Source organism: Eptesicus fuscus, chromosome 8, assembly GCF_027574615.1.
Source record: "Eptesicus fuscus isolate TK198812 chromosome 8, DD_ASM_mEF_20220401, whole genome shotgun sequence".
Classification (NCBI taxonomy): domain Eukaryota; kingdom Metazoa; phylum Chordata; class Mammalia; order Chiroptera; family Vespertilionidae; genus Eptesicus; species Eptesicus fuscus.
This window is the reverse complement of record NC_072480.1, coordinates 72,975,328-72,991,862: the sequence shown is the minus strand read 5'-3', so window position 1 is coordinate 72,991,862 and position 16,535 is coordinate 72,975,328. Positions and strand designations below refer to the sequence as shown.

Genomic DNA, 16,535 nt, shown 5'->3' with positions numbered 1-16,535 from the left:
TTTCTTTAGTAACTGAAGGAAATAAAAGTTAAAACCACAATGAGATATTATTTTACACACATATAAACAGGAAAATTTAAAAGTCAATGATACCCTTCTGGTAGAATTTTCAATTTTGTATACTCACTTTAAAAATATTTTTTAAATATGCATTAAAGTTAAAGTTGGGCAGAATTAAGATAGTCTATTCCATTCCTGTGTCCAAAACAATGTGCATTAGAACATATATGTATGTACAAGTATATGTTAAATAGTGCTTAAATTGTTAAATATACATTTTTTACAAGTGAGGTTAAAATAAATATTTAAAATGTAAAACAACTACAAATAACCTAAATTTCCATTGGCAGAAGTGAAACATTGTTATATATTTATTAGTTTAAATGAAGGACTGAAGCTACATGAATAGAGGCACAAAGTGTATTAGTGGTCAACAGGATTGGGGAGAGTGGAGTCAGGAGTGAATTACTAATGGGTACAAGGTTTCTTTTTGGAGTTAAAAAAATGTTCCAGATTTAAATAGTGGTGATGATTTCACAACTCTGTGAGTATGCTAAAACCACTGACTTACTAGTACACCTCTTTATGGTATACAAATTGTATCTCAAAAAAATATATAATGTTTAGTAAACAAAGCAAGTTGCAGAATAATAAAAATAGTATGATAATGCTTAAACATAAGCATAATGTAGAAACATATTATTTTGTTTACATACATATGTGATAAAATCTTAAAGACAATCAAATAATAGTAAAACAACATTCAGGATAATGATAAGTCCAGTCAATAGTCTTCAAAATATTGGTGATATTCTATTTTTCAGGTGTACAGATGAGTATATTTGTTTAAAATTATTTAAAATTGATATAAATGTTAAATATAACTATGTTGCATAATGTAAAAAAAAATTAAATACTAGTAAACAAAACAAAATCCCATTAAATACGAGAGAGAAAAGTTGGAAGAGGATAAATGACACCTGCCTCTTAGAGTGTGAAATATAAAAGAGATAACAAGTTCCTAGTATATTACTTGACCAATAACAAACTCAAAAATATTAAGACAAGGTGTTGATACAGGGGTAGGTATAGTGGAAAGAAGTGAATAGGTTTGTGAGATATTTTGGATGGTTTGGGATTGGGAGTGATAAACATAGCAAGAATGACTAGTAGGTTTTTAACTTGCACAACTAAATGTCTGATTTACCAAAATACAGCAGTGAGCAAAAGTAGGTTTACAGTTGTTTATATGGAAAATAATACAATAATTAATAGTATAAGAATAAACTCTGTTTCTCATACTCATAACTGTAAACCTACTTTTGCCACCACCTTTAACGTTTAGTCAGTTCAGTTTAAAATTTTTAAGTTTAAAAAAATATTTAATAATAAGAAATTAGCAATAAAAAAAACATGGGCAAGTATGAGAGTGGTTAAATGAGTCATAGTACAATTGCATGAAGGAATGAGTGTGTAGCCTTACAAAATCATGTTTTAAGAAACTGATTACATTCAAAAATATAAAAACAGACTAATATCTGCATATTTAGAAGAGTTCCCATTTTTGCACAATAATATACACTGAGTGGCCAGATTATTATGATCTCTGAACACATAATAATCTGGCCACTCAGTGTACTTCTCTTGAGTACCTCATTTATTTGATATCAAAGATACTATAAATCGTGCACCTGATCAGATTTCCCCTTTGCACTGGCTGATAGAAAGCTCAGGACAAATAGGTGGTTGATCTCCAGCAAAAGTCTAGAATACTTTGGTACCCATTTGAGATACAAATACACTGAGTGGCCAGATTATTATGCGTTCAGAGATCATAATAATCTGGCCACTCAGTGTGTATACATCTTATGCCCAAAAGTCCTCCAAGGGCTAACAATGGTTGTCTTTGGGTGATATAAAATTGTAATTAATTTTTATTTATATAACTTTAATTTTATAACTCATTTTAAATTATTACTAAGTTTAATATTCTTCTATTCACTTTTCATAGTCTAAAATTGTTCTACAATAAGCAATTAGTATTTGAGAGTATTTATTTATTTATTTATTTATTATTTATTTATTTATTTTTTTAGAGTGGGAGGAAGGGAGAGAGAGAGTGAGAAAGAGAGAGAGAAACAGCCATGTGTGAGAGATACATCAATCCGTTGCCTCCACATGCATCCCACCCGAGATCAAACCAGCAACCTAGGTATGTGTCCTGGCTGGGGATTGAACCTGCAACCTTCTGGTGCACCAACTGAGCCACACAGGCCAGGGGAGCAATTATTTCTCCAATGATCAGAATATAGTATATGTGGAATGTTACATTATGGCTGAAATCATCGCCAGTCTCTTCAAGTGTATGTGAAGACACTGAAGTTGTCTAGTAGGTTGCAAAGCCACACATGAAACCTTGTGTGTGCTGCAAGATAGTGTGGGAAATCAATTAGAAAGAGAAATGTATGTTTGCTGTGACATAATCATGTGGTTGAGGTTTAAAAGCCTCTTTCGGCAATCAAATTATAGCCTTCACTCAGACATTTTTAACGCATGATCACAACGCCTTCTTTTCAAGTGCATCCCAGGTGATCCAAAGTGAGTGTTCAGCACAGCACCTTCTTGCACAGAACCACCTTAGGAAGGAAAGCTTGTTAATTTATCAGAGACATTTAAAAAAATCTGGTGGGACTACAGGCACTACATGGTTTTTCTCTTCTCCTTAATTTGGGAATGTTGGAGCTTTGTATGTTTATCCTGGCCTTGCCCGTTTGTCTTCATTTTCTCTACCCTTTTTTTCTGGTCTCCTTCCCTTCCTTCTTTTTGAAAGAGCATATTTTGGAATAAATGTTATGTTTTGGTTTGTCTAGTCATTACAGTAGGGAAACCATGGTGTTACTTGAACCTTCTCTTAAAGGTGATGTGCTTTATTCATGGCAGATTTTTTTTTTTTTTAGTAAAATTCACATTATATAAAATAATTGTTAAATTATAACATACAGTGACATCTAGTACTTCCTCATGGTAATTTTTTGTTTTGTTTACATTTTAAGTGTTTTTTTTTTTTTAAGAGCAATTTTAGGTTCACAACAAAATTGAGAGGAATGTACAGAGATTTCCCCCTGGCCCACACATGCACAGCCTCCCCCCTTATAAACATCACTCACCAGGATAGTAGAGTTTTTTGTTTGTTTGCTTGTTTGTTTGTTTTGCCATGGATGAACCTACATTACTCCTCCCTACCCCACACTAAGAACCTCAAGCTGGAGCCCCTCTACTCAACCGTGGCAGCTTTGCTGCACCTACCATGGATGCCAACACAAGCAACACACAGAAAGTGGGTCTTGAGTGCCCCCACCAACGCCAGGCCTCACTTTCTGGCTACAGCTTAATTAGCATCTTCACAGACACTGTGAAAACTCAACCTGCCAGGCATCACCCTTCTGCCCACAGCAGGAGCCCCTCCAGCCATCCACCTGCTCCCACGGGTTATCCCGACTGGTCCTTGCCTTTCAGCAAGCCCAATTTTCCTCCTTTATCCCCAGCAGCTTCTTTCTTTCAAGTGTCCATTCCACCATAAACCTGGGTCTTGTCTGAAGCCTGGTTCCATCTGGGGGCACCAAATGCCCTTTGCTCCCTGAGGATGCTGCTAGTCCCTACCCTACCTTACCTCGGAATTCGGTGCCTTTCTTGGTCCCCACTTTTCCTGTCAGCCCAGGACTTTCAACCCAACATTGAAAGTACTTCCGTTGTTAAATGCCATGTCCAGGAACCCTGGCCATCCTTCGTGCCTTCTCTGGGCTGCATTCCAGCCTCCCCCACCTCCACGAGCACCTCACATGAGGAAATTGAGTGCGTCTAGGTCAACAGCAGCTTCCAGGCACCCAGACCCGCCTGCTGGACCCCTCAGCATCATTGTCCACTCCCGCTGATCCCTCCGCCTCACTATCTTCTGCTCATCCCGGGATTCCTCACCTGCTAGTTTTCTCCTGCTTCAAGGAAGGCTTCTTCCAGAATGTTTTCCTTGGGCCCCTCTTCCTCTCTGACTTTTATTTTACTTATATATATTTTTAAAACTCCCTTTTTATTTTTTTATCTTTATTTTTTTTAAATATATGTTTTTATTGATTTCAGAGAGGAAGGGAGAGAGAGAAACATCCATGAGGAGAGAGCATCCTGGATCGGCTGCCCCCTGCACGCCCCCACGCCCCACACCTGGGGATCCAGCCCGCAACCCGGGCATGTGCCCTTGACCGGGAATTGAACCCGTGACCTCCTGGTTCCTAGGTCCACGCTCAACCACTGAGCCACGCCGGCTGGGCGCTTTTTATTTTTTTTAAATTGGTCAGCATTGGTAGAAGTTTGTTACAAAACTGGGCCTATGGAACGTGAGGGACGGGTCTGCTCTGTCTGACATCCGCACTAGGGCTGGTGCAGCACAGAGCCCTGTGGTGGGCTGAAGACAGAGAGGGCAACAGGCCCAAACACAGTCGCTCAAGAGGAAGCTGTCCCTGGGGCCCTACTCCTTGGCAATGGCAAAGGGCTTTTCCACCTCGATCTTGCCACAGTCTGCAATGATCGCATCCTTGACTATTGTGATAAAGAATTGGGAGCCATTGGTGTCTTTGCCAGCATTGGCCATGCCCACCCAGCCGGGCCCACAGTGTTTCAGCTAGAAGTTCTCATCGGGAAAGCATGCACCGTAGACGCTCTTACCTCCAGTGCCATCTCCCCGAGTGAAGTCTCTGCCCTGGATCATGAAGTCCTTGATCACACGCTGGAATTTGCTGTCTTTGTAGCCAAATCCTTTCTCTCCCGTAGCTAAGGCCACAACATTATCTACTGTTTTTGGAACAGTCTTTCCAAAGAGACCTATGACCATCCGGCCAGTGTCTGCATCTCCAATCCACCGGCCGAAGTTCACCTTGATGGTGATTTTGGGCCCCTTCTTCTTCTCATCGGCCGTGGAAGGTCCCGGCAACAGAAGGAAGACAACGGAGCCCACGATCAGGGCGGCGACGAAGAGAAGTTTCGTGTTCCACCCCGAGAGGCGTAGCATCCATGGGGAGTGACTTTATTTTTTAAATAAACTTTTTATTGTTGATAGTATTACAGATATCTCCCATTCCTCCCCTTTGCTCCCATCCTCCCAGCCCCTACCCACCCACCCACGTCTTCACTCCCCTATTGCCCCTGTCCATGGGCTATGCCTATAAGCATATAAGTTCTTTGGTTTATCTCTTCTCCTCCTCTCCACCCCACATCAAGGTATGTCAGTCTGTTCCATGCCTCCATGTGTTGGGTCTTATTTTGTTGGTCAATTCATTCTGCTCATAAAGTCAGATTCCCTGACTTTAGAATGTTAACGTGGTCTGGGCACAATCCTGGGTGGTCTTCTCTAGCTCATCTCTCACATAAGATTTTTGCTAATCCTGCAAACTCAAATGCAGCTGTATGCCCCTGACTCCCAAACTGATACCTCCCATCCAAACCTTTCCAATGGTCTACCTGACATCTTCTCTTGGATTGCGACATTTATGTCAAGCCTCCGTTGTGTAGAATCACTCTCTCGGTTCCCCCTCTGGACCCTCTCTCCTCGGCCACTCTCCCCTCCTGCAGGGAAGGACGCTGCTGTGCACAACTTTCAGGAGCCATTCCTGATTCTTCCCCCCTTCCTCGTACTCAAACTGTCCCAAGGTCTACTGAGCTTTTAACAATTAAAACACATCCTTTGTACACTTTGAATATTTAATAGATTTTTGCGTTACAAAATTCAGAAAATCGAAAAAGTAACTTGGTGAAATGTGAGTCCTTCCCTGTCTCCTACCCCCCTCTCTGGTCTACAGGGTTGCCAGCTTTGTGAGTATACTTCCAGAGTGTATATGCATGTACAGGCACACTGCTTTTTAAAAAAATAAAAATGTATCATTCTACTATGCACACTGTTTTGTGATTTATATTCTCACCTTACACTGTATCCTCCAATAGTATGAGTCAGCATAAATAGAGCTATCTCATTCATGTTACAGTTGCACAGTATTCTGGTATGAATATATACACGCATACCTGTATATAGATAGATAGATAGATGGTAGATATATGTAGATCTATATCTATATGTCTCTATCTCTATATACTACATCTATATTTCTATATCTCAATATCTATGTATATCTCTTTATCTATCTATCTATTTATTATCTACCTATCTATCATCTATCTAAAATTTGACCAGTTCCAATAATTGGCATTCAACTTGCTTCCGATTATTTTGCTATTCTAGACAAAACTGTAATGAAGATATTTCAATAATATTATTGCACACATGTGCATGAGTTTTTATTCTAAACAATAATGAAATAAATACTCTTGTAAAGAAACCATCTCATATATGCACAAGTAATTTCTAGAAGTTAAATTGTGGGTCAAGGAATGTCAGTATTTGTCATTTTGATAGCTATAGTCAAATAGCCCTGTATAGGTGCTATGTCGGTCTGTACCATCAGCAACCCTGTGTGGAAACCTTTCCCAACATTCTGGCAAATAAGCTGTATTATCAAACTTCTCGATCTGTGCCAATCTGATAGGTGAAGGATTGTAGCATTCTGTGGTTTAAATCTGCATTAATCTTATTATGAGAGAGGTTAAGCAAACTTTCATTTGTTTAATACTTTCTTGCATTTATTTTCATTATTGTGAACTTTGTGTTTTGATCCTTCACCTATTTTTATATGTCGTTTTGGCCTCTTTATTATTCTCTTACAGGAACTTTTTAAGGTATTAAAACTCAACCTTCCATACATCTGCCCACAGCAGAAGCTATCTCAAGCCATCCACCAGCTCCCACTGGGCTGTCCTAACTGGTCCTTGCCTTTATTTTATGTTTAACTAAATTTTGTTTTTTTAAGTTTTCAATTGCAGTTGACATTCAATATATTAGTTTCAGGTGTACAACATAGTGATTAGACATTTATACACTTTACAAAGTATTCACCCCAAATAAGTCTAGTACCCATCTAACACCATACATAGTTATTACAATATTATTGACTATATTCCCTAAGCTTTACTATACATCCCGTGACTATTTTCATACCTGAAAATTTGTACTTATTAATCCCTTTCACCTTTTTCACCAATTTCCCCAGCCTCCCTTCCATCTAACCACCATCAATTTGTTCTCTGTATTTATGGGTTAGTTTCTGTTTTCTTTGTTTATTTTTACTTTGTTTTTTTTTTTAGATTCCACACAGAAGCAAAATCATATGGTATTGTCTTATTCTAGTCTGACAGTTTTCAACAACACAATGGACCTAGAGAGTATTATGCTTTTTCCTCGTTTATTTCCCAAACACTTCCAATAGGTTCTTTCTAGTGTCCATTTCACTGCAAACCTTTTAAATACATACATACATACATGTATACATACATACATATATACACACATACATAATTAGCACTTCATCTGTGACACTAGCTGCAATTTCTTCCCAGTTTGCTAACTATACTTTGACTTTGTTTTTACTGTATCTTTCCTCAGAATTCTTTTTCAAAAAGTCACATCTTTCAATAGTTCTTTCATTTTCTCCTAAATTTTATGGTTTCATGTTTTAATATTAAAATCTTTGATTCATCTGACATTTTAGTGGAAGACCTGGGACCCAACTTTAATGTGTCTTCAGACTTATTTTCCAGTATGCCAACCCCATGATTTACCTTCTCCCCAATGAAATAAAATTTATAATACACAAATCTCTCCTGTGCAATTGGTCCTATTTCTGAACTTCACACAATTAGCCCTTTGATTTGGCTATCTGCCTATAGGTTCTTTCTCTCCCGTTAGACTGTGAACTTCCTGAGGGTACTGTGGGGTCAGAGATTTCATTTCACATTTTTTTCACAAACTGATGGGTCAGCCTGCTGCTATGACACGCATGCTGGTGGAGGACATGAGCTTCTCAGATCCGAGAATTCTGGCACAGAAACTTGCTTCTGTTCCTCTTGCTCTCCTCTTCCCAAGCATGATTAAGGTGACATAGAGAGGCCCAATGGACATTACCCCTGCAGGGGCATTTTCACAACTGACACACTGGGCTTGAGGCATCCACCTCTTTTGTAGCAGGAAATAAGTAAGCCAGCTGTTTGTCCTGGAGGGAGCCATTATTTTATGGGTTAAGGAGATTGGCTGCAAAAGCAATCCCTAGAGGTGGCTTGCATAAAGGGAGGCCAGGGACATGTAAATTTCACTTGACCACCAAAAGGTTTGGGAAATGGAACAGGTGGAAGGGCTGTTGCAGGTTTGCATTTTGTTGTCCACAGGACCACACACAGTGTTTAACACAAAGTAGATGCTTGAAACATATTGACACATTTAAAAGAATCCAATATTTCATGGGGTTAGTATGAATTTACCAGACTACGTAATTAGGAAGCTCACTGTTATTCCATACTAAGCAGATAATTCCTTGTACTCTAGACCTAGGCAGAATCAATAGTATAAAACATTAGCTTTTTTTAAAAAAAAACCCTAAAAATAGACTAAATAGAATTACTGATGTTTGACTAATTAAAACTAATTTCCATGAAACAAAATTTAGAGACTTTATTTACAATTTCATTCCCTGCCAAGTACTCAGCTGATAACCTTGAAAGCACGCACTGAGTTTAAGCACCCTTAATAGCTTTTAAATGGATATGTCTTATTTATAAAATGGGCACTTGGTTATAACCATTAAAATGTTGCAATTACGCATTATTATGTTTGAAACTGTAATCCAATCATGATTGGGAATACTATCCAGAAAACAAACTCTGGGAGACTAAAAAGGGTTTTCCCCTCCTGTGAAATTAGTTAGGATGCAAACACCATTGAGAAGAGAGCAAAGTGAACTTGTTTAAGAACTTTTAAAAAAAGAACCAATAGGAAATAACAGTGAGACACCAATAGCAAATAGTTTCATTATATTTAAGGAACATTTCAAAGTGAATGACGGGGACTTCAGTATCATTACAAATGGAGTTGTTACTCTTTAACTTAACACTGAATAATGGGCAAACCACGGTAATGCTTCTGTGGGGCACATTGAAGATGTGGAACAGCAAGGGGTGTGTGTCAGAGACCACAGGAAGCTGCAGGATCACTTGCAAACCAAGGAGGATGTTAACTGCTCAATACCTAACATCAATCAAATAAAATAACGTCAATTTTAAAGTTGTCCCACTTTATCTTTTACTTTATTTCCTTTCTTTTAAGGGCAAACAAAATTTCAATGAAAATTTAGTTCTACTTAATCAAAATGAAGTCCAGTTCTTCTTTTACTATATTTTCATGTCACCTTTTCCTAGAATTTTTCTGAATATGATACTTTGTGAAACTTCCTGGGCTCAAGATAAAAAACCATTTTATCTACCATGCAGTATTAGTAAGAAGAGGCTAATATAGCAACTTTAGGAATTAAAATAAGGCATTAAGGAAATTAAGAAAAATGCCAGATGATAGTTTTAATAACATATAACAATTTTTGTTTCCAAATTATTTGACAATATTTAACAAAGGTACAAGAAAAAGAAATCAGTAGTATAAAACATTAGCTTTTTAAAAATTAACCTAAAATAGATTAAATAGAATTATTGATGTTTGACTCATTAAAACTAATTTCCATGAAACGAAATTTAGATACTTTATTTACAATTTCATTCCCTGCAAAGTATTTAGCTGATAACTTTGAAAGCACTCTCTGAGTTTAAACACCCTTAGTAACTTTTAAATGGATGTGTCTTATTTATAAAATGAACGACAAGGACTTCAATATCATTAAAAATGTAGTTACTCAAACATAAATAATTTAAGAAAAATAGTGCCTTATTATTTAGATAGAAAATGCAAGGGGCAAAGACCTATTTTAGATAATTCCTAAAATATGCTTGATACTTAACAAATACTTAACACATGTTTATTAATTCAATGTTTGCTGATTTTTTTATGTTTTGACTTGAGAAAGATATAAATTACCTGCATAATAAATGATAATCCTATAATTCTACTTTTTTATTATTCTATAACTGAAAAGTAATAAGGATCAATGACAATCTGCATATTAATTTCCTTTTTAATTTATACTGTGTAGAATATGGATGCAACTTTGAAATTGGGATACACCTTTAGTTTGTACAAGTTTTAAAATCAGGTACACATTTACCAAAGTAAAAACAGAAAAATCTCATGTCTCAAAATATTCATATATTTTATTTTCTGTGTGCTGCTTTTCAGGATGGATAACATGACCTTTTAATTCTTACTCTTTACTATCTAAAAAGACATTCTTGCAATACAAAATGTAATTTTAAGAAAAATTTAATGTAATTCTTTTTTCTCTCATTTAGCAAGACAATAAGTTGGCATCTTATTTAAGAAGTAGCAAACTCGAAAATACAGGCTGATGCTTACACTTCTAGCAGTAATTCTTAGAATGTGTTTATCTAAACTGAAATCTCTATTTAACATTTAACAGTCCTCGGGAAATGGCAAAAGGTGGCATCTGCTTTAATTGCACAAGTTGTTGCTTTATCTATTTTCTGTGAACCTCACTAATCCATATTTCTTCAAGTCGCTTTAGTTAATATCATTTGTGTTGTAATTGTTCTAAACAAGGCAAAAAACATAATACATATGTAAATAGCTAATCATGCTTCTTAAACATTGTATGTGCACTCACAGGACAGGTTAAAAAAGATTACCCACTAGGGGAATTTAAAGACCTAGGCTCCATGCTCAGTTGTGTTAGAATCGTATATTTATCATATATTTATAATACTGGCGTTATGGGAAGATAATATATTTTTTTTATTTATCCCACAGACTGGTAAGAATCAAATGGCTTAACTTACATAAGTACACTGATAAACTACTCTCACTAGTTATTATTATTTTTATTATTGCTATTTTATATACAAGCTTTTTTTCCACCCACAAATAAAGGTACCTGAAGAACATGTTTGATAGTAAATAAAATGTCTTCTGATCCCCTCACTCTGTTTGGATAACTTAGCTCTAAATACCATCACTAACTTGAATATCTCTATCATTGGCATTGTCTAAAGACTGAGACTAAAGCAATTAAGGTAGAAGATGTAATTTAAACATTTAGAGTTGATAAATAAGTCATGAGTACATAAGTCCAAATTATTTTAATCAAAAAGATAGCTACATTTGTCATATTAACAGCCATTTATCATTTAAAGTTTTAAAATGTTTCCATTATTTATAGTTTTCAAATATATTTTATTTCCCATCCATACTTTTTTCAAATTTTGCTTTTCAATAGGACTTGGCTTATTCTTAAAAAAAAGAAAAGAAAAGAAAGATAAGGAAAAAGAATGAAAAATGAGACTAATAGGCCAATTTAGGGGAGAAATATAATTAAATGTTTACCTACAAGACAAGCAAATCTTGATTGTAACTCTTAGGATTGCCATAGCAAACATTCCAAAACAATCCTGAGTGTAGATTCTTGTTTGTTTTTATTTTGTTGGCTAGCCAGTTTTCTAAAATCTTACAAACTGGCACAGTAAATATGCAAATTGGTAAGTAAATATGCAAATTGAAATATAAAACGTATTAGAAAATGTGAACACATTAGCTTAATACTTACTCAACCATAAAAAATAAGTTTGTAAACTTACTAATGTATCTATTCCTTATTTGTCATCTGATATCGTTCTTAGTCACTCATTGTCAATATTTCTTTGTTTTATCTCAAATTGTTTTTATCAACTTATTTAAAGATTTGTACCAAAAAAAAAAAAATGTATGTTAGGTTGTAATCAACTTTCAAAAAAGCAGCCACCGCCCTGGCTGTGACAACTGGCAGAAGAGCGGGGTTCTGCCTTGGGAAGAAACATTGCCAGTTGGTGGCAGCATTCACAAGAGCGGGTCACATTTCCTCTGTTATCTTTGGGTTGTATTTCAAAACAACTCAAGAAAACAGACTCAGAGGCAAGCCTGCAAACAGCACGTGAACTGCAGAAAAGTGGAAGATTTCTGATTAAAATTCAGTTCCACAAAACAGTAGAGCATCTGGCGGAAAAGGTAGCTCGTGTCCTATTTACCTCCTGAGCAGTTTTAGAAAAACAGGTGAAAGCTTGCTCCTAGAACAAACAGTGGGATCAATGACCAGGGGGCTGGTCTCTCCCCTTCCTAACATTTGCTCTCGGTTCAAGGTTCAAGGACACTACCAGCCATCCTCACTGCTCATCCCCCCTCCCTCTCCTAGAAAATAGCTGTGTCATTTTAGAGACTTTTTCTTCTGTCATCTGCTCATGAGCTACAGATTGAGAAGCAGGCAATTCTGTTCTGATAGAAAACAACAACAACAACAACAACAACAACAACAACCAAACAAACGTTTTTAACTCAGTAGCTAGAACACTAACAGCCATCACTACACCAGGCATCAATTTAGTCATGCAAAACCTGAGTGATTAGGTTACAGGGCCAGCATTCCCAGGAAGAGGGATGTTCTAAGAAGAAACCTTTTGCTTTTTTTTTTTTTTTTTTTTTTTTTTATAATTCAGTACTGTCATAGAGTCAATAATGTAAAATTTTTATTTCAATCATGGGTAGTCTTTGAGAGATTTTTTTTTTATCTAGAAATACATTTTCAAAATTCAAACATAGCAAAATCCAGTGATGAATTAAAAAGAATTTTAAGTTACTAACTGTAGTCACTTTGTAACTGGTTATTTATATGTTTAAATTTCTTCAACTTAATTATATTTAAAACAAAAATGTTTTTAATATTCGGTTAGCTGTTCTTGTGCCTACTGAATGAGTATTCTTCAAAACAGTATTGTTATCAGTGAAAGTGGGTTATCTATAGCAGTTTGCTCTATTTATATGCACATAAAATATTCCTTTATTATGAAAAATGCTTCCTCTCTAAATGAATATTTAAGACAAAGACAATTTGAAATATATCAGTATTTTTTAAAATATGTTTTTATTGATTTTTAGAGAGGAAGGAAGTGGGAGAGAGAAACACCATCCATCCACTGCCTCCTGCACGCCCCCTACTGGAGATTGAGCCTGCAACCCCGGCATGTGCCCTGACCAGGAATCAAATTATTGACCTCTTGATTCCTTGGTCGACCTTCAACTACTGAGCCATATCAGCTGGACTATATCAGTATTTTTAATGATCAAAATAAATACTAAAGTGGAAAGTCTTTACAATTCCCAAGGAACTGATACAATCTATTAACAAATCATGATCCTTTAGACATTTGGAATGCCATACATCAGATAACAAGTGATCTGAACAACAGTTACATATAAAGCATTGCAGCTCAGAATTAGCATGTTACAAAACTTGTGAAATTTCAGTTGAAACATATTAGCAAATATATTTGTGAAGGAAAAAAAAACTAGCCACTATAATGTAGGAAGTCCCCTTAGAATCCTAGATGAGGACAAGTCTGTCTTTGTATGGCTCATTCATCAGAGAAAGGGAAACTTATTAAATGAGCTACTAAAGTACTTTATTTATAAAGCAAAATGTGATGAAATGTTGCCATTCTTTTAAAAGACAAATATATCCTGTGACATAAACCTTTGAAGTTAAAATCTATACCTCCTAAAGTACATTTTAATTTAAAGCTATTTTAACTGGTCATATAGTATTCCACTTAATGATCTCCCTAGTAAGTTTTCAGGTAGAGTTAATCTAGATAGAAAATACTGTCAAACAGTTGCAGTGTTATGAATTAAAAAAACAAAACAAAACAAAACAAACCTAAGCACTGAAATGTTATCTACTTTTCTCCTCCTAACATGCCCTTTCTATATGAAACACAGAGAGTATAAATGATGCTTACTATTATTAGTAGTATGGATTTTTATACATTTTAACATCTATATTTTAATGAATGGACTATTTTCTGAAAGGCAATTAAATTATTCCAAGAAAGACTTTTTTTTTTTAAATAAAAAGGGTCATTGTATACAATTTTATGGAAAACACACACACACACACACACACACACACACACACCACAAAACAAAAACACTCCTTGCTAAGAGATATGGCCATTTTGTTATCCATGAAAGGAGGACTTCCAATGAAAGATCTTGGACCATGAGAAAAAATGACATCCAGGCTGCTTGCTGGCAACAGGCCACACGAGCAGTACCCAGCCCTGCATGGAGAGCAGGTTGGCAGATGTTGTTAGCTGACTTTTGCTGAAAAAGTATGGGAGAACAGTTGGAAAATCACAAGGTGTCGAACAAGCTTTAAAGAAATAAATAGCTTATTTGGCAATGGAAAGGGAGAAAGACAACGAGTTCCTTCGTGGAGGAGGAAGACTGGGATACTTCCAATTACAGAGTTTCATGAACTGACTTCTTAATAAGAATAGAATTTGTATTTAGATGTGATCTTCTTGTATGAGACCACCACTGATACAGGTGACAATTCCTCCCCCTTCCCTCTTCTGCCCCTAACTGGTGACTGAGACAGTATCTGGGGAAAGTGCAAACAGCCAACTTAGAGCCCCTGACACCTTAACCTGAATACTGGCATTTTACACTAGAATAGTCCTAAGGGAAAAAAACAAACCCAAGATGACACTGTGAACACCTGATGGGCACAGCAAGTAAATATTCAATAAATATGTGAAAATCGAATTTTGTATTAAAGTCTGAATCAAAAAGAAAATATGAAACAATTGCAAAGGATACTTTCCAGAAGAAAGCATTATTGCATGATGCTGAAAAGAGGTTGACCCATGGTCATTGTCTGCTAGTTAGCATAACTGAACATACAGGCAGGCCCCTTAACCTCCCTTACACAGTGGGATGTAAATCATCACAAAGCCAATAAAACTGAACCACATTTTCTTCAAGCCCTAAGATAAAAATCCTTTCATCTGAGTAGACATATTGCTAGGCAACATTTGTTAACATAAAAAGAGCAACAGGGTCTAAAAGAATAAAAAAGCCAGAGTACAATTTCCATAAAGGTGGATCCCCCAGCATACACACAATTATACATGTATAGACATACATATACATACCCATACATACACACATATAGATACACACATATATGTACATATACATACCCATACATACACACATATAGATACACATATATATACATGAATGCATACAGACACACATATACATACACACATGCCTACATGCCTACATGCACACCTATATATACATATGTACACAAATACATACATACACACACACTTAAAAATGGCATTCCTAGCCGTATTTTTTAAAGCATGGTTTAAAATGGAGGTGCAACTTCAAATATAATTCTATTATATTTGCCTCACTGATTATTCTTCCCAAATTTATGCTTCTCATAACTGTATGCATGCTATAAATGCTATGATCTTTGTGTAAGTAGGGTTCTCTTTACACATAATAACTAACAGAATCTTTGTCACATTCTTACACATACGTTATAATATGTTATAATATAACACATTTTCAAAAATTACAGTCTTCACTTATTTTCCTTAGATTTAAGATTTCATTACATCTTTAAAAAATAAAGGCTTATATAGACTACAGAGGACATTCAAAGGCAGGGCTTAAAAAATAGCCACATTATTGTTTCAGATTATTTCATGAAGACACAATTTTTTTTTTTTTTAAGTAGACAGGGGTTTGTTTTGCTAGCTTTCTTAGTTTCTGCAAGCCCCCGAGCCTGTTAGGATCTCAACCCAGGACCTCCCACCCTCACCAGTAGCCCTCACTTCTGTTATTTTCGAGAAGCCATTGTATGGGTCCTTATTTGTAATCGACTTTGAAAGTCAAAAGCGGCGCAGATGTAAAACTAAAAGCACTTATTCAAGGGCATCTTCAACGCAGCAATCGCTGCCTGGTAAGGACGCACAGGTCTGGAGCCGCCCATTGGCGCTGCGAGTTCAGGGTCGGTGGGAGGGGGGGGCGGTACCCCGCCAGGGGCACCAGGATCCCGAAGCTGTTTTCTCGCTGGAGCCCACCCTCTTCCCGGCACTATGGAAACTGCATTTTTTAAATTAAATTTAATTTTTTTACGTGCTCCTCTTTCTATTACATGCCTAACAGAGAATTTCAACTTCTCAAGACAAGTGAATGGTGCTGGCGACGCCCGGGAAAAAGCCCTCGACCCGGGTGCGGGGGAAGGGCACCCCTGGATGGTGGGGCCCCGGGAGCCACCCGCGACCAGTGTGGCCGGGAGTTGGGGGTGCTGCGGCCCCTCCCGCACCTCGGCTCTCCTTCCAGGAAGGCGCACGAAGCTGATATCGATCCAGAGCTCACCGGTGACTAATGTGATGAGCGTAAACAAGCCGCCGGCGGGGCACCAAGGAACCACCCAGGCGCAAACCCGCTGCGGCGGGCGGGCGGGCGGGCGGGCGGGCGCGCGCCCACCCTGAAGCCTGGGCGCAGGATCCGCTCGCCGAAGTGGGTGTTGGTGGGAGGGGATTACGAGAGGGCAGCCAAGTTCATTACCCTTTCTTGGCCGCCGCGAGTGTGGCGG

General features: G+C 37.0%; 1 pseudogene; it reads right to left on the bottom strand.

Annotated features, from left to right (window-relative positions):
- Positions 1–4,469: 4,469 nt before the first annotated feature.
- On the bottom strand, positions 4,470–5,059 carry LOC129150100 (peptidyl-prolyl cis-trans isomerase B-like; annotated as a pseudogene).
- Positions 5,060–16,535: the final 11,476 nt, after the last annotated feature.